General features: G+C 47.2%; 19 non-coding genes across 19 annotated transcripts; all 19 read left to right on the forward strand.

Annotated features, from left to right (window-relative positions):
- Positions 1-385: 385 nt before the first annotated feature.
- Positions 386-576, forward strand: LOC142278044 (U2 spliceosomal RNA). The gene has a single exon (XR_012741105.1). It is a non-coding gene; the product is annotated as a U2 spliceosomal RNA (small nuclear RNA).
- Positions 577-1,693: 1,117 nt separating this feature from the next.
- Positions 1,694-1,884, forward strand: LOC142278045 (U2 spliceosomal RNA). The gene has a single exon (XR_012741106.1). It is a non-coding gene; the product is annotated as a U2 spliceosomal RNA (small nuclear RNA).
- A 1,322-nt stretch (positions 1,885-3,206) lies between these two features.
- On the forward strand, positions 3,207-3,391 carry LOC142278188 (U2 spliceosomal RNA). Its single transcript, XR_012741233.1, has one exon. It is a non-coding gene; the product is annotated as a U2 spliceosomal RNA (small nuclear RNA).
- Positions 3,392-4,508: 1,117 nt separating this feature from the next.
- LOC142278046 (U2 spliceosomal RNA) lies at positions 4,509-4,699 on the forward strand. Its single transcript, XR_012741107.1, has one exon. It is a non-coding gene; the product is annotated as a U2 spliceosomal RNA (small nuclear RNA).
- Positions 4,700-5,816: 1,117 nt separating this feature from the next.
- On the forward strand, positions 5,817-6,007 carry LOC142278047 (U2 spliceosomal RNA). Its single transcript, XR_012741108.1, has one exon. It is a non-coding gene; the product is annotated as a U2 spliceosomal RNA (small nuclear RNA).
- A 1,117-nt stretch (positions 6,008-7,124) lies between these two features.
- On the forward strand, positions 7,125-7,315 carry LOC142278048 (U2 spliceosomal RNA). The gene has a single exon (XR_012741109.1). It is a non-coding gene; the product is annotated as a U2 spliceosomal RNA (small nuclear RNA).
- A 1,322-nt stretch (positions 7,316-8,637) lies between these two features.
- LOC142278197 (U2 spliceosomal RNA) lies at positions 8,638-8,822 on the forward strand. The gene has a single exon (XR_012741241.1). It is a non-coding gene; the product is annotated as a U2 spliceosomal RNA (small nuclear RNA).
- Positions 8,823-9,939: 1,117 nt separating this feature from the next.
- On the forward strand, positions 9,940-10,130 carry LOC142278050 (U2 spliceosomal RNA). Its single transcript, XR_012741110.1, has one exon. It is a non-coding gene; the product is annotated as a U2 spliceosomal RNA (small nuclear RNA).
- A 1,117-nt stretch (positions 10,131-11,247) lies between these two features.
- LOC142278051 (U2 spliceosomal RNA) lies at positions 11,248-11,438 on the forward strand. The gene has a single exon (XR_012741111.1). It is a non-coding gene; the product is annotated as a U2 spliceosomal RNA (small nuclear RNA).
- A 1,117-nt stretch (positions 11,439-12,555) lies between these two features.
- On the forward strand, positions 12,556-12,746 carry LOC142278052 (U2 spliceosomal RNA). Its single transcript, XR_012741112.1, has one exon. It is a non-coding gene; the product is annotated as a U2 spliceosomal RNA (small nuclear RNA).
- A 1,117-nt stretch (positions 12,747-13,863) lies between these two features.
- Positions 13,864-14,054, forward strand: LOC142278053 (U2 spliceosomal RNA). The gene has a single exon (XR_012741113.1). It is a non-coding gene; the product is annotated as a U2 spliceosomal RNA (small nuclear RNA).
- A 1,117-nt stretch (positions 14,055-15,171) lies between these two features.
- LOC142278055 (U2 spliceosomal RNA) lies at positions 15,172-15,362 on the forward strand. The gene has a single exon (XR_012741115.1). It is a non-coding gene; the product is annotated as a U2 spliceosomal RNA (small nuclear RNA).
- Positions 15,363-17,281: 1,919 nt separating this feature from the next.
- On the forward strand, positions 17,282-17,474 carry LOC142278170 (U2 spliceosomal RNA). Its single transcript, XR_012741217.1, has one exon. It is a non-coding gene; the product is annotated as a U2 spliceosomal RNA (small nuclear RNA).
- A 1,117-nt stretch (positions 17,475-18,591) lies between these two features.
- Positions 18,592-18,782, forward strand: LOC142278056 (U2 spliceosomal RNA). Its single transcript, XR_012741116.1, has one exon. It is a non-coding gene; the product is annotated as a U2 spliceosomal RNA (small nuclear RNA).
- Positions 18,783-19,899: 1,117 nt separating this feature from the next.
- On the forward strand, positions 19,900-20,090 carry LOC142278057 (U2 spliceosomal RNA). Its single transcript, XR_012741117.1, has one exon. It is a non-coding gene; the product is annotated as a U2 spliceosomal RNA (small nuclear RNA).
- A 1,117-nt stretch (positions 20,091-21,207) lies between these two features.
- Positions 21,208-21,398, forward strand: LOC142278166 (U2 spliceosomal RNA). Its single transcript, XR_012741215.1, has one exon. It is a non-coding gene; the product is annotated as a U2 spliceosomal RNA (small nuclear RNA).
- Positions 21,399-22,720: 1,322 nt separating this feature from the next.
- On the forward strand, positions 22,721-22,905 carry LOC142278190 (U2 spliceosomal RNA). The gene has a single exon (XR_012741235.1). It is a non-coding gene; the product is annotated as a U2 spliceosomal RNA (small nuclear RNA).
- A 1,117-nt stretch (positions 22,906-24,022) lies between these two features.
- Positions 24,023-24,213, forward strand: LOC142278058 (U2 spliceosomal RNA). The gene has a single exon (XR_012741118.1). It is a non-coding gene; the product is annotated as a U2 spliceosomal RNA (small nuclear RNA).
- A 1,117-nt stretch (positions 24,214-25,330) lies between these two features.
- On the forward strand, positions 25,331-25,521 carry LOC142278155 (U2 spliceosomal RNA). The gene has a single exon (XR_012741205.1). It is a non-coding gene; the product is annotated as a U2 spliceosomal RNA (small nuclear RNA).
- The last annotated feature ends 728 nt before the right edge of the window (positions 25,522-26,249 follow it).

The following is a 26,249-nucleotide window of genomic DNA, read 5'->3' on the forward strand; positions in this document are numbered from 1 at the left end:
GGGGGCTGGGAAGGAAAGGGAAAAGATTAGGGTTTGGGGATGATGAAAGGGCTTTCTACGGGTAAGGATGGCAAAGGGTGGCAGTGACGGAAAGTCAGGCAACCTGTCCTGTCCGTCTTTTTGTATCGTGAATTGGAAAGACTGCAAGGGGGAGGGGAGTTGCTTGCGCCCTAAAGGAGGAGTTATTCAGATTCATTGCAGTGGGCGGCGGCTGCAAAACGCACCATTCTTCTTGTTTTTGCTCTGCAAAGCAGCCTTTTCAAGGGTTGGCTTGGGTGACAAAATGTCTTGTGTAGGCGTGGGTTTGTCTCCCTCTCGCTCTCTCTCCCTAAGATGTGTCCGGCATAGGCCAGGGTGCCACTCGAGGCCCAAACCAATTCTGGTTATCGCTTCTCGGCCTTTTGGCTAAGATCAAGTGTAGTATCTGTTCTTATCAGTTTAATATCTGATACGTCCCCTATCTGGGGACCATATATTAAATGGATTTTTAGAACAGGGAGATGGAAAAAGAGCTTGCTCTGTCCACTCCACGCATTGACCTGGTATTGCAGTACCTCCAGGAACGGTGCACCCCTTCTTAACCCAGTTTCCAAAAGCAGAACTCGATTCACCTGATTCATATTAGCCCGATTAGCGAATTGAAATGAATTTTTATCTAACACACTTTTTACTTGCTTTATTCATCCAAATAGCAAACTCATCACCACTCAACTTCACCAACTCTGCTATGTCCCGTGCAGTATCTTGTTGTCAGTCTAATCTAGATCATGTGTAATTGAATGGAATAGATCCCTTTTGGACAAAGTGGAGTCAGATGCTGCAGTGACCACAGGTGTGAGAGGATCTACAATTGGCATCTGGTGTTATCTCTCTGCTTCCACTCCAAATAAAGTTACCTGTTGTTACCTGAACGTCAAATACTAAGAATGGGCGGCCTATGAAAGAATTAGTACTTTCATTAAGTATACTAAACCGGCTAATTGGGAATAGACAAACTGTAAAAAGCCCTCTGAGAAAGCCCCTCTCTAACCTTTGTTAGTAAGCTTTTCTGTAGCCTGCCTGTTGATGTATTTTCGGTTTGAACAGTGCACAACATGAAGAGACGGAACACTGGCGGCTTGTCACAATGCCCCCCGATGACATCACAATAGCGCTGCTGCCTAGAAAACAAGCTGCGCAGAAGAAGTTGTTCTTTGGGTGGGAGGGTGGGCTAGTGGAAGGAGGGGGCAATCTCTTTTTTTCCCGGGTGGTAGGGGGATGACAGGAGAAGGGAAGCGGGTGGTGAGAAAGGTACAGAGGGCAGGGTTTGGGGGCTGGGAAGGAAAGGGAAAAGATTAGGGTTTGGGGATGATGAAAGGGCTTTCTACGGGTAAGGATGGCAAAGGGTGGCAGTGACGGAAAGTCAGGCAACCTGTCCTGTCCGTCTTTTTGTATCGTGAATTGGAAAGACTGCAAGGGGGAGGGGAGTTGCTTGCGCCCTAAAGGAGGAGTTATTCAGATTCATTGCAGTGGGCGGCGGCTGCAAAACGCACCATTCTTCTTGTTTTTGCTCTGCAAAGCAGCCTTTTCAAGGGTTGGCTTGGGTGACAAAATGTCTTGTGTAGGCGTGGGTTTGTCTCCCTCTCGCTCTCTCTCCCTAAGATGTGTCCGGCATAGGCCAGGGTGCCACTCGAGGCCCAAACCAATTCTGGTTATCGCTTCTCGGCCTTTTGGCTAAGATCAAGTGTAGTATCTGTTCTTATCAGTTTAATATCTGATACGTCCCCTATCTGGGGACCATATATTAAATGGATTTTTAGAACAGGGAGATGGAAAAAGAGCTTGCTCTGTCCACTCCACGCATTGACCTGGTATTGCAGTACCTCCAGGAACGGTGCACCCCTTCTTAACCCAGTTTCCAAAAGCAGAACTCGATTCACCTGATTCATATTAGCCCGATTAGCGAATTGAAATGAATTTTTATCTAACACACTTTTTACTTGCTTTATTCATCCAAATAGCAAACTCATCACCACTCAACTTCACCAACTCTGCTATGTCCCGTGCAGTATCTTGTTGTCAGTCTAATCTAGATCATGTGTAATTGAATGGAATAGATCCCTTTTGGACAAAGTGGAGTCAGATGCTGCAGTGACCACAGGTGTGAGAGGATCTACAATTGGCATCTGGTGTTATCTCTCTGCTTCCACTCCAAATAAAGTTACCTGTTGTTACCTGAACGTCAAATACTAAGAATGGGCGGCCTATGAAAGAATTAGTACTTTCATTAAGTATACTAAACCGGCTAATTGGGAATAGACAAACTGTAAAAAGCCCTCTGAGAAAGCCCCTCTCTAACCTTTGTTAGTAAGCTTTTCTGTAGCCTGCCTGTTGATGTATTTTCGGTTTGAACAGTGCACAACATGAAGAGACGGAACACTGGCGGCTTGTCACAATGCCCCCCGATGACATCACAATAGCGCTGCTGCCTAGAAAACAAGCTGCGCAGAAGAAGTTGTTCTTTGGGTGGGAGGGTGGGCTAGTGGAAGGAGGGGGCAATCTCTTTTTTTCCCGGGTGGTAGGGGGATGACAGGAGAAGGGAAGCGGGTGGTGAGAAAGGTACAGAGGGCAGGGTTTGGGGGCTGGGAAGGAAAGGGAAAAGATTAGGGTTTGGGGATGATGAAAGGGCTTTCTACGGGTAAGGATGGCAAAGGGTGGCAGTGACGGAAAGTCAGGCAACCTGTCCTGTCCGTCTTTTTGTATCGTGAATTGGAAAGACTGCAAGGGGGAGGGGAGTTGCTTGCGCCCTAAAGGAGGAGTTATTCAGATTCATTGCAGTGGGCGGCGGCTGCAAAACGCACCATTCTTCTTGTTTTTGCTCTGCAAAGCAGCCTTTTCAAGGGTTGGCTTGGGTGACAAAATGTCTTGTGTAGGCGTGGGTTTGTCTCCCTCTCGCTCTCTCTCCCTAAGATGTGTCCGGCATAGGCCAGGGTGCCACTCAAGGCCCAAACCAATTCTGGTTATCGCTTCTCGGCCTTTTGGCTAAGATCAAGTGTAGTCCCTTCATTGGGTTTGCCTTGGTCTTGGCTGGGAGGGGCCCGGGCTTGCACAACCGCCGGTCTCGGGGGTTGTTGCGCCTTTTGGTGCTTACGTCCCCTTATGGCTGGTGGTTCCTGGGCTCGGGAGGCGATCACCTGCGGCACTGCGCTTTTGTGTGGTGGCCGATGACCGTTTTCTGAAATTTGCGGATGAAATCTCATCTGTTCTTATCAGTTTAATATCTGATACGTCCCCTATCTGGGGACCATATATTAAATGGATTTTTAGAACAGGGAGATGGAAAAAGAGCTTGCTCTGTCCACTCCACGCATTGACCTGGTATTGCAGTACCTCCAGGAACGGTGCACCCCTTCTTAACCCAGTTTCCAAAAGCAGAACTCGATTCACCTGATTCATATTAGCCCGATTAGCGAATTGAAATGAATTTTTATCTAACACACTTTTTACTTGCTTTATTCATCCAAATAGCAAACTCATCACCACTCAACTTCACCAACTCTGCTATGTCCCGTGCAGTATCTTGTTGTCAGTCTAATCTAGATCATGTGTAATTGAATGGAATAGATCCCTTTTGGACAAAGTGGAGTCAGATGCTGCAGTGACCACAGGTGTGAGAGGATCTACAATTGGCATCTGGTGTTATCTCTCTGCTTCCACTCCAAATAAAGTTACCTGTTGTTACCTGAACGTCAAATACTAAGAATGGGCGGCCTATGAAAGAATTAGTACTTTCATTAAGTATACTAAACCGGCTAATTGGGAATAGACAAACTGTAAAAAGCCCTCTGAGAAAGCCCCTCTCTAACCTTTGTTAGTAAGCTTTTCTGTAGCCTGCCTGTTGATGTATTTTCGGTTTGAACAGTGCACAACATGAAGAGACGGAACACTGGCGGCTTGTCACAATGCCCCCCGATGACATCACAATAGCGCTGCTGCCTAGAAAACAAGCTGCGCAGAAGAAGTTGTTCTTTGGGTGGGAGGGTGGGCTAGTGGAAGGAGGGGGCAATCTCTTTTTTTCCCGGGTGGTAGGGGGATGACAGGAGAAGGGAAGCGGGTGGTGAGAAAGGTACAGAGGGCAGGGTTTGGGGGCTGGGAAGGAAAGGGAAAAGATTAGGGTTTGGGGATGATGAAAGGGCTTTCTACGGGTAAGGATGGCAAAGGGTGGCAGTGACGGAAAGTCAGGCAACCTGTCCTGTCCGTCTTTTTGTATCGTGAATTGGAAAGACTGCAAGGGGGAGGGGAGTTGCTTGCGCCCTAAAGGAGGAGTTAATCAGATTCATTGCAGTGGGCGGCGGCTGCAAAACGCACCATTCTTCTTGTTTTTGCTCTGCAAAGCAGCCTTTTCAAGGGTTGGCTTGGGTGACAAAATGTCTTGTGTAGGCGTGGGTTTGTCTCCCTCTCGCTCTCTCTCCCTAAGATGTGTCCGGCATAGGCCAGGGTGCCACTCGAGGCCCAAACCAATTCTGGTTATCGCTTCTCGGCCTTTTGGCTAAGATCAAGTGTAGTATCTGTTCTTATCAGTTTAATATCTGATACGTCCCCTATCTGGGGACCATATATTAAATGGATTTTTAGAACAGGGAGATGGAAAAAGAGCTTGCTCTGTCCACTCCACGCATTGACCTGGTATTGCAGTACCTCCAGGAACGGTGCACCCCTTCTTAACCCAGTTTCCAAAAGCAGAACTCGATTCACCTGATTCATATTAGCCCGATTAGCGAATTGAAATGAATTTTTATCTAACACACTTTTTACTTGCTTTATTCATCCAAATAGCAAACTCATCACCACTCAACTTCACCAACTCTGCTATGTCCCGTGCAGTATCTTGTTGTCAGTCTAATCTAGATCATGTGTAATTGAATGGAATAGATCCCTTTTGGACAAAGTGGAGTCAGATGCTGCAGTGACCACAGGTGTGAGAGGATCTACAATTGGCATCTGGTGTTATCTCTCTGCTTCCACTCCAAATAAAGTTACCTGTTGTTACCTGAACGTCAAATACTAAGAATGGGCGGCCTATGAAAGAATTAGTACTTTCATTAAGTATACTAAACCGGCTAATTGGGAATAGACAAACTGTAAAAAGCCCTCTGAGAAAGCCCCTCTCTAACCTTTGTTAGTAAGCTTTTCTGTAGCCTGCCTGTTGATGTATTTTCGGTTTGAACAGTGCACAACATGAAGAGACGGAACACTGGCGGCTTGTCACAATGCCCCCCGATGACATCACAATAGCGCTGCTGCCTAGAAAACAAGCTGCGCAGAAGAAGTTGTTCTTTGGGTGGGAGGGTGGGCTAGTGGAAGGAGGGGGCAATCTCTTTTTTTCCCGGGTGGTAGGGGGATGACAGGAGAAGGGAAGCGGGTGGTGAGAAAGGTACAGAGGGCAGGGTTTGGGGGCTGGGAAGGAAAGGGAAAAGATTAGGGTTTGGGGATGATGAAAGGGCTTTCTACGGGTAAGGATGGCAAAGGGTGGCAGTGACGGAAAGTCAGGCAACCTGTCCTGTCCGTCTTTTTGTATCGTGAATTGGAAAGACTGCAAGGGGGAGGGGAGTTGCTTGCGCCCTAAAGGAGGAGTTATTCAGATTCATTGCAGTGGGCGGCGGCTGCAAAACGCACCATTCTTCTTGTTTTTGCTCTGCAAAGCAGCCTTTTCAAGGGTTGGCTTGGGTGACAAAATGTCTTGTGTAGGCGTGGGTTTGTCTCCCTCTCGCTCTCTCTCCCTAAGATGTGTCCGGCATAGGCCAGGGTGCCACTCGAGGCCCAAACCAATTCTGGTTATCGCTTCTCGGCCTTTTGGCTAAGATCAAGTGTAGTATCTGTTCTTATCAGTTTAATATCTGATACGTCCCCTATCTGGGGACCATATATTAAATGGATTTTTAGAACAGGGAGATGGAAAAAGAGCTTGCTCTGTCCACTCCACGCATTGACCTGGTATTGCAGTACCTCCAGGAACGGTGCACCCCTTCTTAACCCAGTTTCCAAAAGCAGAACTCGATTCACCTGATTCATATTAGCCCGATTAGCGAATTGAAATGAATTTTTATCTAACACACTTTTTACTTGCTTTATTCATCCAAATAGCAAACTCATCACCACTCAACTTCACCAACTCTGCTATGTCCCGTGCAGTATCTTGTTGTCAGTCTAATCTAGATCATGTGTAATTGAATGGAATAGATCCCTTTTGGACAAAGTGGAGTCAGATGCTGCAGTGACCACAGGTGTGAGAGGATCTACAATTGGCATCTGGTGTTATCTCTCTGCTTCCACTCCAAATAAAGTTACCTGTTGTTACCTGAACGTCAAATACTAAGAATGGGCGGCCTATGAAAGAATTAGTACTTTCATTAAGTATACTAAACCGGCTAATTGGGAATAGACAAACTGTAAAAAGCCCTCTGAGAAAGCCCCTCTCTAACCTTTGTTAGTAAGCTTTTCTGTAGCCTGCCTGTTGATGTATTTTCGGTTTGAACAGTGCACAACATGAAGAGACGGAACACTGGCGGCTTGTCACAATGCCCCCCGATGACATCACAATAGCGCTGCTGCCTAGAAAACAAGCTGCGCAGAAGAAGTTGTTCTTTGGGTGGGAGGGTGGGCTAGTGGAAGGAGGGGGCAATCTCTTTTTTTCCCGGGTGGTAGGGGGATGACAGGAGAAGAGAAGCGGGTGGTGAGAAAGGTACAGAGGGCAGGGTTTGGGGGCTGGGAAGGAAAGGGAAAAGATTAGGGTTTGGGGATGATGAAAGGGCTTTCTACGGGTAAGGATGGCAAAGGGTGGCAGTGACGGAAAGTCAGGCAACCTGTCCTGTCCGTCTTTTTGTATCGTGAATTGGAAAGACTGCAAGGGGGAGGGGAGTTGCTTGCGCCCTAAAGGAGGAGTTATTCAGATTCATTGCAGTGGGCGGCGGCTGCAAAACGCACCATTCTTCTTGTTTTTGCTCTGCAAAGCAGCCTTTTCAAGGGTTGGCTTGGGTGACAAAATGTCTTGTGTAGGCGTGGGTTTGTCTCCCTCTCGCTCTCTCTCCCTAAGATGTGTCCGGCATAGGCCAGGGTGCCACTCGAGGCCCAAACCAATTCTGGTTATCGCTTCTCGGCCTTTTGGCTAAGATCAAGTGTAGTATCTGTTCTTATCAGTTTAATATCTGATACGTCCCCTATCTGGGGACCATATATTAAATGGATTTTTAGAACAGGGAGATGGAAAAAGAGCTTGCTCTGTCCACTCCACGCATTGACCTGGTATTGCAGTACCTCCAGGAACGGTGCACCCCTTCTTAACCCAGTTTCCAAAAGCAGAACTCGATTCACCTGATTCATATTAGCCCGATTAGCGAATTGAAATGAATTTTTATCTAACACACTTTTTACTTGCTTTATTCATCCAAATAGCAAACTCATCACCACTCAACTTCACCAACTCTGCTATGTCCCGTGCAGTATCTTGTTGTCAGTCTAATCTAGATCATGTGTAATTGAATGGAATAGATCCCTTTTGGACAAAGTGGAGTCAGATGCTGCAGTGACCACAGGTGTGAGAGGATCTACAATTGGCATCTGGTGTTATCTCTCTGCTTCCACTCCAAATAAAGTTACCTGTTGTTACCTGAACGTCAAATACTAAGAATGGGCGGCCTATGAAAGAATTAGTACTTTCATTAAGTATACTAAACCGGCTAATTGGGAATAGACAAACTGTAAAAAGCCCTCTGAGAAAGCCCCTCTCTAACCTTTGTTAGTAAGCTTTTCTGTAGCCTGCCTGTTGATGTATTTTCGGTTTGAACAGTGCACAACATGAAGAGACGGAACACTGGCGGCTTGTCACAATGCCCCCCGATGACATCACAATAGCGCTGCTGCCTAGAAAACAAGCTGCGCAGAAGAAGTTGTTCTTTGGGTGGGAGGGTGGGCTAGTGGAAGGAGGGGGCAATCTCTTTTTTTCCCGGGTGGTAGGGGGATGACAGGAGAAGGGAAGCGGGTGGTGAGAAAGGTACAGAGGGCAGGGTTTGGGGGCTGGGAAGGAAAGGGAAAAGATTAGGGTTTGGGGATGATGAAAGGGCTTTCTACGGGTAAGGATGGCAAAGGGTGGCAGTGACGGAAAGTCAGGCAACCTGTCCTGTCCGTCTTTTTGTATCGTGAATTGGAAAGACTGCAAGGGGGAGGGGAGTTGCTTGCGCCCTAAAGGAGGAGTTATTCAGATTCATTGCAGTGGGCGGCGGCTGCAAAACGCACCATTCTTCTTGTTTTTGCTCTGCAAAGCAGCCTTTTCAAGGGTTGGCTTGGGTGACAAAATGTCTTGTGTAGGCGTGGGTTTGTCTCCCTCTCGCTCTCTCTCCCTAAGATGTGTCCGGCATAGGCCAGGGTGCCACTCGAGGCCCAAACCAATTCTGGTTATCGCTTCTCGGCCTTTTGGCTAAGATCAAGTGTAGTCCCTTCATTGGGTTTTCCTTGGTCTTGGCTGGGAGGGGCCCGGGCTTGCACAACCGCCGGCCTCGGGGATTGTTGCGCCTTTTGGTGCTTACGTCCCCTTATGGCTGGTGGTTCCTGGGCTCGGGAGGCGATCACCTGCGGCACTGCGCTTTTGTGTGGTGGCCGATGACCGTTTTCTGAAATTTGCGGATGAAATCTCATCTGTTCTTATCAGTTTAATATCTGATACGTCCCCTATCTGGGCACCATATATTAAATGGATTTTTAGAACAGGGAGATGGAAAAAGAGCTTGCTCTGTCCACTCCACGCATTGACCTGGTATTGCAGTACCTCCAGGAACGGTGCACCCCTTCTTAACCCAGTTTCCAAAAGCAGAACTCGATTCACCTGATTCATATTAGCCCGATTAGCGAATTGAAATGAATTTTTATCTAACACACTTTTTACTTGCTTTATTCATCCAAATAGCAAACTCATCACCACTCAACTTCACCAACTCTGCTATGTCCCGTGCAGTATCTTGTTGTCAGTCTAATCTAGATCATGTGTAATTGAATGGAATAGATCCCTTTTGGACAAAGTGGAGTCAGATGCTGCAGTGACCACAGGTGTGAGAGGATCTACAATTGGCATCTGGTGTTATCTCTCTGCTTCCACTCCAAATAAAGTTACCTGTTGTTACCTGAACGTCAAATACTAAGAATGGGCGGCCTATGAAAGAATTAGTACTTTCATTAAGTATACTAAACCGGCTAATTGGGAATAGACAAACTGTAAAAAGCCCTCTGAGAAAGCCCCTCTCTAACCTTTGTTAGTAAGCTTTTCTGTAGCCTGCCTGTTGATGTATTTTCGGTTTGAACAGTGCACAACATGAAGAGACGGAACACTGGCGGCTTGTCACAATGCCCCCCGATGACATCACAATAGCGCTGCTGCCTAGAAAACAAGCTGCGCAGAAGAAGTTGTTCTTTGGGTGGGAGGGTGGGCTAGTGGAAGGAGGGGGCAATCTCTTTTTTTCCCGGGTGGTAGGGGGATGACAGGAGAAGGGAAGCGGGTGGTGAGAAAGGTACAGAGGGCAGGGTTTGGGGGCTGGGAAGGAAAGGGAAAAGATTAGGGTTTGGGGATGATGAAAGGGCTTTCTACGGGTAAGGATGGCAAAGGGTGGCAGTGACGGAAAGTCAGGCAACCTGTCCTGTCCGTCTTTTTGTATCGTGAATTGGAAAGACTGCAAGGGGGAGGGGAGTTGCTTGCGCCCTAAAGGAGGAGTTATTCAGATTCATTGCAGTGGGCGGCGGCTGCAAAACGCACCATTCTTCTTGTTTTTGCTCTGCAAAGCAGCCTTTTCAAGGGTTGGCTTGGGTGACAAAATGTCTTGTGTAGGCGTGGGTTTGTCTCCCTCTCGCTCTCTCTCCCTAAGATGTGTCCGGCATAGGCCAGGGTGCCACTCGAGGCCCAAACCAATTCTGGTTATCGCTTCTCGGCCTTTTGGCTAAGATCAAGTGTAGTATCTGTTCTTATCAGTTTAATATCTGATACGTCCCCTATCTGGGGACCATATATTAAATGGATTTTTAGAACAGGGAGATGGAAAAAGAGCTTGCTCTGTCCACTCCACGCATTGACCTGGTATTGCAGTACCTCCAGGAACGGTGCACCCCTTCTTAACCCAGTTTCCAAAAGCAGAACTCGATTCACCTGATTCATATTAGCCCGATTAGCGAATTGAAATGAATTTTTATCTAACACACTTTTTACTTGCTTTATTCATCCAAATAGCAAACTCATCACCACTCAACTTCACCAACTCTGCTATGTCCCGTGCAGTATCTTGTTGTCAGTCTAATCTAGATCATGTGTAATTGAATGGAATAGATCCCTTTTGGACAAAGTGGAGTCAGATGCTGCAGTGACCACAGGTGTGAGAGGATCTACAATTGGCATCTGGTGTTATCTCTCTGCTTCCACTCCAAATAAAGTTACCTGTTGTTACCTGAACGTCAAATACTAAGAATGGGCGGCCTATGAAAGAATTAGTACTTTCATTAAGTATACTAAACCGGCTAATTGGGAATAGACAAACTGTAAAAAGCCCTCTGAGAAAGCCCCTCTCTAACCTTTGTTAGTAAGCTTTTCTGTAGCCTGCCTGTTGATGTATTTTCGGTTTGAACAGTGCACAACATGAAGAGACGGAACACTGGCGGCTTGTCACAATGCCCCCCGATGACATCACAATAGCGCTGCTGCCTAGAAAACAAGCTGCGCAGAAGAAGTTGTTCTTTGGGTGGGAGGGTGGGCTAGTGGAAGGAGGGGGCAATCTCTTTTTTTCCCGGGTGGTAGGGGGATGACAGGAGAAGGGAAGCGGGTGGTGAGAAAGGTACAGAGGGCAGGGTTTGGGGGCTGGGAAGGAAAGGGAAAAGATTAGGGTTTGGGGATGATGAAAGGGCTTTCTACGGGTAAGGATGGCAAAGGGTGGCAGTGACGGAAAGTCAGGCAACCTGTCCTGTCCGTCTTTTTGTATCGTGAATTGGAAAGACTGCAAGGGGGAGGGGAGTTGCTTGCGCCCTAAAGGAGGAGTTATTCAGATTCATTGCAGTGGGCGGCGGCTGCAAAACGCACCATTCTTCTTGTTTTTGCTCTGCAAAGCAGCCTTTTCAAGGGTTGGCTTGGGTGACAAAATGTCTTGTGTAGGCGTGGGTTTGTCTCCCTCTCGCTCTCTCTCCCTAAGATGTGTCCGGCATAGGCCAGGGTGCCACTCGAGGCCCAAACCAATTCTGGTTATCGCTTCTCGGCCTTTTGGCTAAGATCAAGTGTAGTATCTGTTCTTATCAGTTTAATATCTGATACGTCCCCTATCTGGGGACCATATATTAAATGGATTTTTAGAACAGGGAGATGGAAAAAGAGCTTGCTCTGTCCACTCCACGCATTGACCTGGTATTGCAGTACCTCCAGGAACGGTGCACCCCTTCTTAACCCAGTTTCCAAAAGCAGAACTCGATTCACCTGATTCATATTAGCCCGATTAGCGAATTGAAATGAATTTTTATCTAACACACTTTTTACTTGCTTTATTCATCCAAATAGCAAACTCATCACCACTCAACTTCACCAACTCTGCTATGTCCCGTGCAGTATCTTGTTGTCAGTCTAATCTAGATCATGTGTAATTGAATGGAATAGATCCCTTTTGGACAAAGTGGAGTCAGATGCTGCAGTGACCACAGGTGTGAGAGGATCTACAATTGGCATCTGGTGTTATCTCTCTGCTTCCACTCCAAATAAAGTTACCTGTTGTTACCTGAACGTCAAATACTAAGAATGGGCGGCCTATGAAAGAATTAGTACTTTCATTAAGTATACTAAACCGGCTAATTGGGAATAGACAAACTGTAAAAAGCCCTCTGAGAAAGCCCCTCTCTAACCTTTGTTAGTAAGCTTTTCTGTAGCCTGCCTGTTGATGTATTTTCGGTTTGAACAGTGCACAACATGAAGAGACGGAACACTGGCGGCTTGTCACAATGCCCCCCGATGACATCACAATAGCGCTGCTGCCTAGAAAACAAGCTGCGCAGAAGAAGTTGTTCTTTGGGTGGGAGGGTGGGCTAGTGGAAGGAGGGGGCAATCTCTTTTTTTCCCGGGTGGTAGGGGGATGACAGGAGAAGGGAAGCGGGTGGTGAGAAAGGTACAGAGGGCAGGGTTTGGGGGCTGGGAAGGAAAGGGAAAAGATTAGGGTTTGGGGATGATGAAAGGGCTTTCTACGGGTAAGGATGGCAAAGGGTGGCAGTGACGGAAAGTCAGGCAACCTGTCCTGTCCGTCTTTTTGTATCGTGAATTGGAAAGACTGCAAGGGGGAGGGGAGTTGCTTGCGCCCTAAAGGAGGAGTTATTCAGATTCATTGCAGTGGGCGGCGGCTGCAAAACGCACCATTCTTCTTGTTTTTGCTCTGCAAAGCAGCCTTTTCAAGGGTTGGCTTGGGTGACAAAATGTCTTGTGTAGGCGTGGGTTTGTCTCCCTCTCGCTCTCTCTCCCTAAGATGTGTCCGGCATAGGCCAGGGTGCCACTCGAGGCCCAAACCAATTCTGGTTATCGCTTCTCGGCCTTTTGGCTAAGATCAAGTGTAGTATCTGTTCTTATCAGTTTAATATCTGATACGTCCCCTATCTGGGGACCATATATTAAATGGATTTTTAGAACAGGGAGATGGAAAAAGAGCTTGCTCTGTCCACTCCACGCATTGACCTGGTATTGCAGTACCTCCAGGAACGGTGCACCCCTTCTTAACCCAGTTTCCAAAAGCAGAACTCGATTCACCTGATTCATATTAGCCCGATTAGCGAATTGAAATGAATTTTTATCTAACACACTTTTTACTTGCTTTATTCATCCAAATAGCAAACTCATCACCACTCAACTTCACCAACTCTGCTATGTCCCGTGCAGTATCTTGTTGTCAGTCTAATCTAGATCATGTGTAATTGAATGGAATAGATCCCTTTTGGACAAAGTGGAGTCAGATGCTGCAGTGACCACAGGTGTGAGAGGATCTACAATTGGCATCTGGTGTTATCTCTCTGCTTCCACTCCAAATAAAGTTACCTGTTGTTACCTGAACGTCAAATACTAAGAATGGGCGGCCTATGAAAGAATTAGTACTTTCATTAAGTATACTAAACCGGCTAATTGGGAATAGACAAACTGTAAAAAGCCCTCTGAGAAAGCCCCTCTCTAACCTTTGTTAGTAAGCTTTTCTGTAGCCTGCCTGTTGATGTATTTTCGGTTTGAACAGTGCACAACATGAAGAGACGGAACACTGGCGGCTTGTCACAATGCCCCCCGATGACATCACAATAGCGCTGCTGCCTAGAAAACAAGCTGCGCAGAAGAAGTTGTTCTTTGGGTGGGAGGGTGGGCTAGTGGAAGGAGGGGGCAATCTCTTTTTTTCCCGGGTGGTAGGGGGATGACAGGAGAAGGGAAGCGGGTGGTGAGAAAGGTACAGAGGGCAGGGTTTGGGGGCTGGGAAGGAAAGGGAAAAGATTAGGGTTTGGGGATGATGAAAGGACTTTCTACGGGTAAGGATGGCAAAGGGTGGCAGTGACGGAAAGTCAGGCAACCTGTCCTGTCCGTCTTTTTGTATCGTGAATTGGAAAGACTGCAAGGGGGAGGGGAGTTGCTTGCGCCCTAAAGGAGGAGTTATTCAGATTCATTGCAGTGGGCGGCGGCTGCAAAACGCACCATTCTTCTTGTTTTTGCTCTGCAAAGCAGCCTTTTCAAGGGTTGGCTTGGGTGACAAAATGTCTTGTGTAGGCGTGGGTTTGTCTCCCTCTCGCTCTCTCTCCCTAAGATGTGTCCGGCATAGGCCAGGGTGCCACTCGAGGCCCAAACCAATTCTGGTTATCGCTTCTCGGCCTTTTGGCTAAGATCAAGTGTAGTATCTGTTCTTATCAGTTTAATATCTGATACGTCCCCTATCTGGGGACCATATATTAAATGGATTTTTAGAACAGGGAGATGGAAAAAGAGCTTGCTCTGTCCACTCCACGCATTGACCTGGTATTGCAGTACCTCCAGGAACGGTGCACCCCTTCTTAACCCAGTTTCCAAAAGCAGAACTCGATTCACCTGATTCATATTAGCCCGATTAGCGAATTGAAATGAATTTTTATCTAACACACTTTTTACTTGCTTTATTCATCCAAATAGCAAACTCATCACCACTCAACTTCACCAACTCTGCTATGTCCCGTGCAGTATCTTGTTGTCAGTCTAATCTAGATCATGTGTAATTGAATGGAATAGATCCCTTTTGGACAAAGTGGAGTCAGATGCTGCAGTGACCACAGGTGTGAGAGGATCTACAATTGGCATCTGGTGTTATCTCTCTGCTTCCACTCCAAATAAAGTTACCTGTTGTTACCTGAACGTCAAATACTAAGAATGGGCGGCCTATGAAAGAATTAGTACTTTCATTAAGTATACTAAACCGGCTAATTGGGAATAGACAAACTGTAAAAAGCCCTCTGAGAAAGCCCCTCTCTAACCTTTGTTAGTAAGCTTTTCTGTAGCCTGCCTGTTGATGTATTTTCGGTTTGAACAGTGCACAACATGAAGAGACGGAACACTGGCGGCTTGTCACAATGCCCCCCGATGACATCACAATAGCGCTGCTGCCTAGAAAACAAGCTGCGCAGAAGAAGTTGTTCTTTGGGTGGGAGGGTGGGCTAGTGGAAGGAGGGGGCAATCTCTTTTTTTCCCGGGTGGTAGGGGGATGACAGGAGAAGGGAAGCGGGTGGTGAGAAAGGTACAGAGGGCAGGGTTTGGGGGCTGGGAAGGAAAGGGAAAAGATTAGGGTTTGGGGATGATGAAAGGGCTTTCTACGGGTAAGGATGGCAAAGGGTGGCAGTGACGGAAAGTCAGGCAACCTGTCCTGTCCGTCTTTTTGTATCGTGAATTGGAAAGACTGCAAGGGGGAGGGGAGTTGCTTGCGCCCTAAAGGAGGAGTTATTCAGATTCATTGCAGTGGGCGGCGGCTGCAAAACGCACCATTCTTCTTGTTTTTGCTCTGCAAAGCAGCCTTTTCAAGGGTTGGCTTGGGTGACAAAATGTCTTGTGTAGGCGTGGGTTTGTCTCCCTCTCGCTCTCTCTCCCTAAGATGTGTCCGGCATAGGCCAGGGTGCCACTCGAGGCCCAAACCAATTCTGGTTATCGCTTCTCGGCCTTTTGGCTAAGATCAAGTGTAGTATCTGTTCTTATCAGTTTAATATCTGATACGTCCCCTATCTGGGGACCATATATTAAATGGATTTTTAGAACAGGGAGATGGAAAAAGAGCTTGCTCTGTCCACTCCACGCATTGACCTGGTATTGCAGTACCTCCAGGAACGGTGCACCCCTTCTTAACCCAGTTTCCAAAAGCAGAACTCGATTCACCTGATTCATATTAGCCCGATTAGCGAATTGAAATGAATTTTTATCTAACACACTTTTTACTTGCTTTATTCATCCAAATAGCAAACTCATCACCACTCAACTTCACCAACTCTGCTATGTCCCGTGCAGTATCTTGTTGTCAGTCTAATCTAGATCATGTGTAATTGAATGGAATAGATCCCTTTTGGACAAAGTGGAGTCAGATGCTGCAGTGACCACAGGTGTGAGAGGATCTACAATTGGCATCTGGTGTTATCTCTCTGCTTCCACTCCAAATAAAGTTACCTGTTGTTACCTGAACGTCAAATACTAAGAATGGGCGGCCTATGAAAGAATTAGTACTTTCATTAAGTATACTAAACCGGCTAATTGGGAATAGACAAACTGTAAAAAGCCCTCTGAGAAAGCCCCTCTCTAACCTTTGTTAGTAAGCTTTTCTGTAGCCTGCCTGTTGATGTATTTTCGGTTTGAACAGTGCACAACATGAAGAGACGGAACACTGGCGGCTTGTCACAATGCCCCCCGATGACATCACAATAGCGCTGCTGCCTAGAAAACAAGCTGCGCAGAAGAAGTTGTTCTTTGGGTGGGAGGGTGGGCTAGTGGAAGGAGGGGGCAATCTCTTTTTTTCCCGGGTGGTAGGGGGATGACAGGAGAAGGGAAGCGGGTGGTGAGAAAGGTACAGAGGGCAGGGTTTGGGGGCTGGGAAGGAAAGGGAAAAGATTAGGGTTTGGGGATGATGAAAGGGCTTTCTACGGGTAAGGATGGCAAAGGGTGGCAGTGACGGAAAGTCAGGCAACCTGTCCTGTCCGTCTTTTTGTATCGTGAATTGGAAAGACTGCAAGGGGGAGGGGAGTTGCTTGCGCCCTAAAGGAGGAGTTATTCAGATTCATTGCAGTGGGCGGCGGCTGCAAAACGCACCATTCTTCTTGTTTTTGCTCTGCAAAGCAGCCTTTTCAAGGGTTGGCTTGGGTGACAAAATGTCTTGTGTAGGCGTGGGTTTGTCTCCCTCTCGCTCTCTCTCCCTAAGATGTGTCCGGCATAGGCCAGGGTGCCACTCGAGGCCCAAACCAATTCTGGTTATCGCTTCTCGGCCTTTTGGCTAAGATCAAGTGTAGTGTTGTTCGAAGAGGTGGTTTAAGCTCCAGGCCACCTTAGTACAATGATACAATGCACACTGGAAGTTTGCGCTTGCTAGTACTCTGGGTGGATAGTATATTCATCTAGAGGAAAACATGGCCCTACCAGGATCGAGGCTATTAGACTGAGTAAGGGTGGGGGGCTATGGTACAACGTGCCCCAGGACTGACGACCCTGGAGTGAGTCTGAGCTTGCTGGCTTGGGACCCCGGCAAGCCTTGGGCTCTGTAGCACACCGTACCTTGCCTTTTCATACTTTTTGAGCATATTACCCTATCCCGGCCTTCTGGCTAGGAAGGGAAATTTTTATAATCCCGGTCGGAGGTCTGGTCAGCTTTGGGCTGAGAAACTAACACCCGGTTGGAGGTCTGGGTCAGCTTCGGCTGAGAAACCAACACCCGGTTGGAGGTCTGGGTCAGCTTCGGCGGAGAAACCAACACCCGGTTGGAGGTCCGGTTAGCCTTGGGCTGAGAAACCAACACCGGTTGACGGTCCGGGCAGTTTCGGCTGCGAAACCAACAACTAGTAGCTCTCTAGTCCACTTGGGTAAGATGCCTGGGTGGACGCTGGGAGCAACGACAAGGCTCAACCAGGCTTCGGCTTGGGGGAGCACCGAAGATCCCTGACCCTTGCTGTGGCCTTCTGGCTCGGAGGGACGGGGTTGATTTTTGGGGACCCTCTCCTCACGGTGGGGTCCACACGAATCCTAGCCTTTGCACTGTTTTTGGTGTGACTTCGGTCATGCATTTTTTGTGGTGCTTTGGAAAGCTTCATTAAATCAAAAATCTGTTCTTATCAGTTTAATATCTGATACGTCCCCTATCTGGGGACCATATATTAAATGGATTTTTAGAACAGGGAGATGGAAAAAGAGCTTGCTCTGTCCACTCCACGCATTGACCTGGTATTGCAGTACCTCCAGGAACGGTGCACCCCTTCTTAACCCAGTTTCCAAAAGCAGAACTCGATTCACCTGATTCATATTAGCCCGATTAGCGAATTGAAATGAATTTTTATCTAACACACTTTTTACTTGCTTTATTCATCCAAATAGCAAACTCATCACCACTCAACTTCACCAACTCTGCTATGTCCCGTGCAGTATCTTGTTGTCAGTCTAATCTAGATCATGTGTAATTGAATGGAATAGATCCCTTTTGGACAAAGTGGAGTCAGATGCTGCAGTGACCACAGGTGTGAGAGGATCTACAATTGGCATCTGGTGTTATCTCTCTGCTTCCACTCCAAATAAAGTTACCTGTTGTTACCTGAACGTCAAATACTAAGAATGGGCGGCCTATGAAAGAATTAGTACTTTCATTAAGTATACTAAACCGGCTAATTGGGAATAGACAAACTGTAAAAAGCCCTCTGAGAAAGCCCCTCTCTAACCTTTGTTAGTAAGCTTTTCTGTAGCCTGCCTGTTGATGTATTTTCGGTTTGAACAGTGCACAACATGAAGAGACGGAACACTGGCGGCTTGTCACAATGCCCCCCGATGACATCACAATAGCGCTGCTGCCTAGAAAACAAGCTGCGCAGAAGAAGTTGTTCTTTGGGTGGGAGGGTGGGCTAGTGGAAGGAGGGGGCAATCTCTTTTTTTCCCGGGTGGTAGGGGGATGACAGGAGAAGGGAAGCGGGTGGTGAGAAAGGTACAGAGGGCAGGGTTTGGGGGCTGGGAAGGAAAGGGAAAAGATTAGGGTTTGGGGATGATGAAAGGGCTTTCTACGGGTAAGGATGGCAAAGGGTGGCAGTGACGGAAAGTCAGGCAACCTGTCCTGTCCGTCTTTTTGTATCGTGAATTGGAAAGACTGCAAGGGGGAGGGGAGTTGCTTGCGCCCTAAAGGAGGAGTTATTCAGATTCATTGCAGTGGGCGGCGGCTGCAAAACGCACCATTCTTCTTGTTTTTGCTCTGCAAAGCAGCCTTTTCAAGGGTTGGCTTGGGTGACAAAATGTCTTGTGTAGGCGTGGGTTTGTCTCCCTCTCGCTCTCTCTCCCTAAGATGTGTCCGGCATAGGCCAGGGTGCCACTCGAGGCCCAAACCAATTCTGGTTATCGCTTCTCGGCCTTTTGGCTAAGATCAAGTGTAGTATCTGTTCTTATCAGTTTAATATCTGATACGTCCCCTATCTGGGGACCATATATTAAATGGATTTTTAGAACAGGGAGATGGAAAAAGAGCTTGCTCTGTCCACTCCACGCATTGACCTGGTATTGCAGTACCTCCAGGAACGGTGCACCCCTTCTTAACCCAGTTTCCAAAAGCAGAACTCGATTCACCTGATTCATATTAGCCCGATTAGCGAATTGAAATGAATTTTTATCTAACACACTTTTTACTTGCTTTATTCATCCAAATAGCAAACTCATCACCACTCAACTTCACCAACTCTGCTATGTCCCGTGCAGTATCTTGTTGTCAGTCTAATCTAGATCATGTGTAATTGAATGGAATAGATCCCTTTTGGACAAAGTGGAGTCAGATGCTGCAGTGACCACAGGTGTGAGAGGATCTACAATTGGCATCTGGTGTTATCTCTCTGCTTCCACTCCAAATAAAGTTACCTGTTGTTACCTGAACGTCAAATACTAAGAATGGGCGGCCTATGAAAGAATTAGTACTTTCATTAAGTATACTAAACCGGCTAATTGGGAATAGACAAACTGTAAAAAGCCCTCTGAGAAAGCCCCTCTCTAACCTTTGTTAGTAAGCTTTTCTGTAGCCTGCCTGTTGATGTATTTTCGGTTTGAACAGTGCACAACATGAAGAGACGGAACACTGGCGGCTTGTCACAATGCCCCCCGATGACATCACAATAGCGCTGCTGCCTAGAAAACAAGCTGCGCAGAAGAAGTTGTTCTTTGGGTGGGAGGGTGGGCTAGTGGAAAGAGGGGGCAATCTCTTTTTTTCCCGGGTGGTAGGGGGATGACAGGAGAAGGGAAGCGGGTGGTGAGAAAGGTACAGAGGGCAGGGTTTGGGGGCTGGGAAGGAAAGGGAAAAGATTAGGGTTTGGGGATGATGAAAGGGCTTTCTACGGGTAAGGATGGCAAAGGGTGGCAGTGACGGAAAGTCAGGCAACCTGTCCTGTCCGTCTTTTTGTATCGTGAATTGGAAAGACTGCAAGGGGGAGGGGAGTTGCTTGCGCCCTAAAGGAGGAGTTATTCAGATTCATTGCAGTGGGCGGCGGCTGCAAAACGCACCATTCTTCTTGTTTTTGCTCTGCAAAGCAGCCTTTTCAAGGGTTGGCTTGGGTGACAAAATGTCTTGTGTAGGCGTGGGTTTGTCTCCCTCTCGCTCTCTCTCCCTAAGATGTGTCCGGCATAGGCCAGGGTGCCACTCGAGGCCCAAACCAATTCTGGTTATCGCTTCTCGGCCTTTTGGCTAAGATCAAGTGTAGTATCTGTTCTTATCAGTTTAATATCTGATACGTCCCCTATCTGGGGACCATATATTAAATGGATTTTTAGAACAGGGAGATGGAAAAAGAGCTTGCTCTGTCCACTCCACGCATTGACCTGGTATTGCAGTACCTCCAGGAACGGTGCACCCCTTCTTAACCCAGTTTCCAAAAGCAGAACTCGATTCACCTGATTCATATTAGCCCGATTAGCGAATTGAAATGAATTTTTATCTAACACACTTTTTACTTGCTTTATTCATCCAAATAGCAAACTCATCACCACTCAACTTCACCAACTCTGCTATGTCCCGTGCAGTATCTTGTTGTCAGTCTAATCTAGATCATGTGTAATTGAATGGAATAGATCCCTTTTGGACAAAGTGGAGTCAGATGCTGCAGTGACCACAGGTGTGAGAGGATCTACAATTGGCATCTGGTGTTATCTCTCTGCTTCCACTCCAAATAAAGTTACCTGTTGTTACCTGAACGTCAAATACTAAGAATGGGCGGCCTATGAAAGAATTAGTACTTTCATTAAGTATACTAAACCGGCTAATTGGGAATAGACAAACTGTAAAAAGCCCTCTGAGAAAGCCCCTCTCTAACCTTTGTTAGTAAGCTTTTCTGTAGCCTGCCTGTTGATGTATTTTCGGTTTGAACAGTGCACAACATGAAGAGACGGAACACTGGCGGCTTGTCACAATGCCCCCCGATGACATCACAATAGCGCTGCTGCCTAGAAAACAAGCTGCGCAGAAGAAGTTGTTCTTTGGGTGGGAGGGTGGGCTAGTGGAAGGAGGGGGCAATCTCTTTTTTTCCCGGGTGGTAGGGGGATGACAGGAGAAGGGAAGCGGGTGGTGAGAAAGGTACAGAGGGCAGGGTTTGGGGGCTGGGAAGGAAAGGGAAAAGATTAGGGTTTGGGGATGATGAAAGGGCTTTCTACGGGTAAGGATGGCAAAGGGTGGCAGTGACGGAAAGTCAGGCAACCTGTCCTGTCCGTCTTTTTGTATCGTGAATTGGAAAGACTGCAAGGGGGAGGGGAGTTGCTTGCGCCCTAAAGGAGGAGTTATTCAGATTCATTGCAGTGGGCGGCGGCTGCAAAACGCACCATTCTTCTTGTTTTTGCTCTGCAAAGCAGCCTTTTCAAGGGTTGGCTTGGGTGACAAAATGTCTTGTGTAGGCGTGGGTTTGTCTCCCTCTCGCTCTCTCTCCCTAAGATGTGTCCGGCATAGGCCAGGGTGCCACTCGAGGCCCAAACCAATTCTGGTTATCGCTTCTCGGCCTTTTGGCTAAGATCAAGTGTAGTATCTGTTCTTATCAGTTTAATATATGATACGTCCCCTATCTGGGGACCATATATTAAATGGATTTTTAGAACAGGGAGATGGAAAAAGAGCTTGCTCTGTCCACTCCACGCATTGACCTGGTATTGCAGTACCTCCAGGAACGGTGCACCCCTTCTTAACCCAGTTTCCAAAAGCAGAACTCGATTCACCTGATTCATATTAGCCCGATTAGCGAATTGAAATGAATTTTTATCTAACACACTTTTTACTTGCTTTATTCATCCAAATAGCAAACTCATCACCACTCAACTTCACCAACTCTGCTATGTCCCGTGCAGTATCTTGTTGTCAGTCTAATCTAGATCATGTGTAATTGAATGGAATAGATCCCTTTTGGACAAAGTGGAGTCAGATGCTGCAGTGACCACAGGTGTGAGAGGATCTACAATTGGCATCTGGTGTTATCTCTCTGCTTCCACTCCAAATAAAGTTACCTGTTGTTACCTGAACGTCAAATACTAAGAATGGGCGGCCTATGAAAGAATTAGTACTTTCATTAAGTATACTAAACCGGCTAATTGGGAATAGACAAACTGTAAAAAGCCCTCTGAGAAAGCCCCTCTCTAACCTTTGTTAGTAAGCTTTTCTGTAGCCTGCCTGTTGATGTATTTTCGGTTTGAACAGTGCACAACATGAAGAGACGGAACACTGGCGGCTTGTCACAATGCCCCCCGATGACATCACAATAGCGCTGCTGCCTAGAAAACAAGCTGCGCAGAAGAAGTTGTTCTTTGGGTGGGAGGGTGGGCTAGTGGAAGGAGGGGGCAATCTCTTTTTTTCCCGGGTGGTAGGGGGATGACAGGAGAAGGGAAGCGGGTGGTGAGAAAGGTACAGAGGGCAGGGTTTGGGGGCTGGGAAGGAAAGGGAAAAGATTAGGGTTTGGGGATGATGAAAGGGCTTTCTACGGGTAAGGATGGCAAAGGGTGGCAGTGACGGAAAGTCAGGCAACCTGTCCTGTCCGTCTTTTTGTATCGTGAATTGGAAAGACTGCAAGGGGGAGGGGAGTTGCTTGCGCCCTAAAGGAGGAGTTATTCAGATTCATTGCAGTGGGCGGCGGCTGCAAAACGCACCATTCTTCTTGTTTTTGCTCTGCAAAGCAGCCTTTTCAAGGGTTGGCTTGGGTGACAAAATGTCTTGTGTAGGCGTGGGTTTGTCTCCCTCTCGCTCTCTCTCCCTAAGATGTGTCCGGCATAGGCCAGGGTGCCACTCGAGGCCCAAACCAATTCTGGTTATCGCTTCTCGGCCTTTTGGCTAAGATCAAGTGTAGTCCCTTCATTGGGTTTGCCTTGGTCTTGGCTGGGAGGGGCCCGGGCTTGCACATCCGCTGGCCTCGGGGATTGTTGCGCCTTTTGGTGCTTACGTCCCCTTATGGCTGGTGGTTCCTGGGCTCGGGAGGCGATCACCTGCGGCACTGCGCTTTTGTGTGGTGGCCGATGACCGTTTTCTGAAATTTGCGGATGAAATCTCATCTGTTCTTATCAGTTTAATATCTGATACGTCCCCTATCTGGGGACCATATATTAAATGGATTTTTAGAACAGGGAGATGGAAAAAGAGCTTGCTCTGTCCACTCCACGCATTGACCTGGTATTGCAGTACCTCCAGGAACGGTGCACCCCTTCTTAACCCAGTTTCCAAAAGCAGAACTCGATTCACCTGATTCATATTAGCCCGATTAGCGAATTGAAATGAATTTTTATCTAACACACTTTTTACTTGCTTTATTCATCCAAATAGCAAACTCATCACCACTCAACTTCACCAACTCTGCTATGTCCCGTGCAGTATCTTGTTGTCAGTCTAATCTAGATCATGTGTAATTGAATGGAATAGATCCCTTTTGGACAAAGTGGAGTCAGATGCTGCAGTGACCACAGGTGTGAGAGGATCTACAATTGGCATCTGGTGTTATCTCTCTGCTTCCACTCCAAATAAAGTTACCTGTTGTTACCTGAACGTCAAATACTAAGAATGGGCGGCCTATGAAAGAATTAGTACTTTCATTAAGTATACTAAACCGGCTAATTGGGAATAGACAAACTGTAAAAAGCCCTCTGAGAAAGCCCCTCTCTAACCTTTGTTAGTAAGCTTTTCTGTAGCCTGCCTGTTGATGTATTTTCGGTTTGAACAGTGCACAACATGAAGAGACGGAACACTGGCGGCTTGTCACAATGCCCCCCGATGACATCACAATAGCGCTGCTGCCTAGAAAACAAGCTGCGCAGAAGAAGTTGTTCTTTGGGTGGGAGGGTGGGCTAGTGGAAGGAGGGGGCAATCTCTTTTTTTCCCGGGTGGTAGGGGGATGACAGGAGAAGGGAAGCGGGTGGTGAGAAAGGTACAGAGGGCAGGGTTTGGGGGCTGGGAAGGAAAGGGAAAAGATTAGGGTTTGGGGATGATGAAAGGGCTTTCTACGGGTAAGGATGGCAAAGGGTGGCAGTGACGGAAAGTCAGGCAACCTGTCCTGTCCGTCTTTTTGTATCGTGAATTGGAAAGACTGCAAGGGGGAGGGGAGTTGCTTGCGCCCTAAAGGAGGAGTTATTCAGATTCATTGCAGTGGGCGGCGGCTGCAAAACGCACCATTCTTCTTGTTTTTGCTCTGCAAAGCAGCCTTTTCAAGGGTTGGCTTGGGTGACAAAATGTCTTGTGTAGGCGTGGGTTTGTCTCCCTCTCGCTCTCTCTCCCTAAGATGTGTCCGGCATAGGCCAGGGTGCCACTCGAGGCCCAAACCAATTCTGGTTATCGCTTCTCGGCCTTTTGGCTAAGATCAAGTGTAGTATCTGTTCTTATCAGTTTAATATCTGATACGTCCCCTATCTGGGGACCATATATTAAATGGATTTTTAGAACAGGGAGATGGAAAAAGAGCTTGCTCTGTCCACTCCACGCATTGACCTGGTATTGCAGTACCTCCAGGAACGGTGCACCCCTTCTTAACCCAGTTTCCAAAAGCAGAACTCGATTCACCTGATTCATATTAGCCCGATTAGCGAATTGAAATGAATTTTTATCTAACACACTTTTTACTTGCTTTATTCATCCAAATAGCAAACTCATCACCACTCAACTTCACCAACTCTGCTATGTCCCGTGCAGTATCTTGTTGTCAGTCTAATCTAGATCATGTGTAATTGAATGGAATAGATCCCTTTTGGACAAAGTGGAGTCAGATGCTGCAGTGACCACAGGTGTGAGAGGATCTACATTTGGCATCTGGTGTTATCTCTCTGCTTCCACTCCAAATAAAGTTACCTGTTGTTACCTGAACGTCAAATACTAAGAATGGGCGGCCTATGAAAGAATTAGTACTTTCATTAAGTATACTAAACCGGCTAATTGGGAATAGACAAACTGTAAAAAGCCCTCTGAGAAAGCCCCTCTCTAACCTTTGTTAGTAAGCTTTTCTGTAGCCTGCCTGTTGATGTATTTTCGGTTTGAACAGTGCACAACATGAAGAGACGGAACACTGGCGGCTTGTCACAATGCCCCCCGATGACATCACAATAGCGCTGCTGCCTAGAAAACAAGCTGCGCAGAAGAAGTTGTTCTTTGGGTGGGAGGGTGGGCTAGTGGAAGGAGGGGGCAATCTCTTTTTTTCCCGGGTGGTAGGGGGATGACAGGAGAAGGGAAGCGGGTGGTGAGAAAGGTACAGAGGGCAGGGTTTGGGGGCTGGGAAGGAAAGGGAAAAGATTAGGGTTTGGGGATGATGAAAGGGCTTTCTACGGGTAAGGATGGCAAAGGGTGGCAGTGACGGAAAGTCAGGCAACCTGTCCTGTCCGTCTTTTTGTATCGTGAATTGGAAAGACTGCAAGGGGGAGGGGAGTTGCTTGCGCCCTAAAGGAGGAGTTATTCAGATTCATTGCAGTGGGCGGCGGCTGCAAAACGCACCATTCTTCTTGTTTTTGCTCTGCAAAGCAGCCTTTTCAAGGGTTGGCTTGGGTGACAAAATGTCTTGTGTAGGCGTGGGTTTGTCTCCCTCTCGCTCTCTCTCCCTAAGATGTGTCCGGCATAGGCCAGGGTGCCACTCGAGGCCCAAACCAATTCTGGTTATCGCTTCTCGGCCTTTTGGCTAAGATCAAGTGTAGTATCTGTTCTTATCAGTTTAATATCTGATACGTCCCCTATCTGGGGACCATATATTAAATGGATTTTTAGAACAGGGAGATGGAAAAAGAGCTTGCTCTGTCCACTCCACGCATTGACCTGGTATTGCAGTACCTCCAGGAATGGTGCACCCCTTCTTAACCCAGTTTCCAAAAGCAGAACTCGATTCACCTGATTCATATTAGCCCGATTAGCGAATTGAAATGAATTTTTATCTAACACACTTTTTACTTGCTTTATTCATCCAAATAGCAAACTCATCACCACTCAACTTCACCAACTCTGCTATGTCCCGTGCAGTATCTTGTTGTCAGTCTAATCTAGATCATGTGTAATTGAATGGAATAGATCCCTTTTGGACAAAGTGGAGTCAGATGCTGCAGTGACCACAGGTGTGAGAGGATCTACAATTGGCATCTGGTGTTATCTCTCTGCTTCCACTCCAAATAAAGTTACCTGTTGTTACCTGAACGTCAAATACTAAGAATGGGCGGCCTATGAAAGAATTAGTACTTTCATTAAGTATACTAAACCGGCTAATTGGGAATAGACAAACTGTAAAAAGCCCTCTGAGAAAGCCCCTCTCTAACCTTTGTTAGTAAGCTTTTCTGTAGCCTGCCTGTTGATGTATTTTCGGTTTGAACAGTGCACAACATGAAGAGACGGAACACTGGCGGCTTGTCACAATGCCCCCCGATGACATCACAATAGCGCTGCTGCCTAGAAAACAAGCTGCGCAGAAGAAGTTGTTCTTTGGGTGGGAGGGTGGGCTAGTGGAAGGAGGGGGCAATCTCTTTTTTTCCCGGGTGGTAGGGGGATGACAGGAGAAGGGAAGCGGGTGGTGAGAAAGGTACAGAGGGCAGG

Source organism: Anomaloglossus baeobatrachus, unplaced genomic scaffold (assembly GCF_048569485.1).
Source record: "Anomaloglossus baeobatrachus isolate aAnoBae1 unplaced genomic scaffold, aAnoBae1.hap1 Scaffold_416, whole genome shotgun sequence".
NCBI classification, from domain to species: Eukaryota; Metazoa; Chordata; class Amphibia; order Anura; family Aromobatidae; genus Anomaloglossus; species Anomaloglossus baeobatrachus.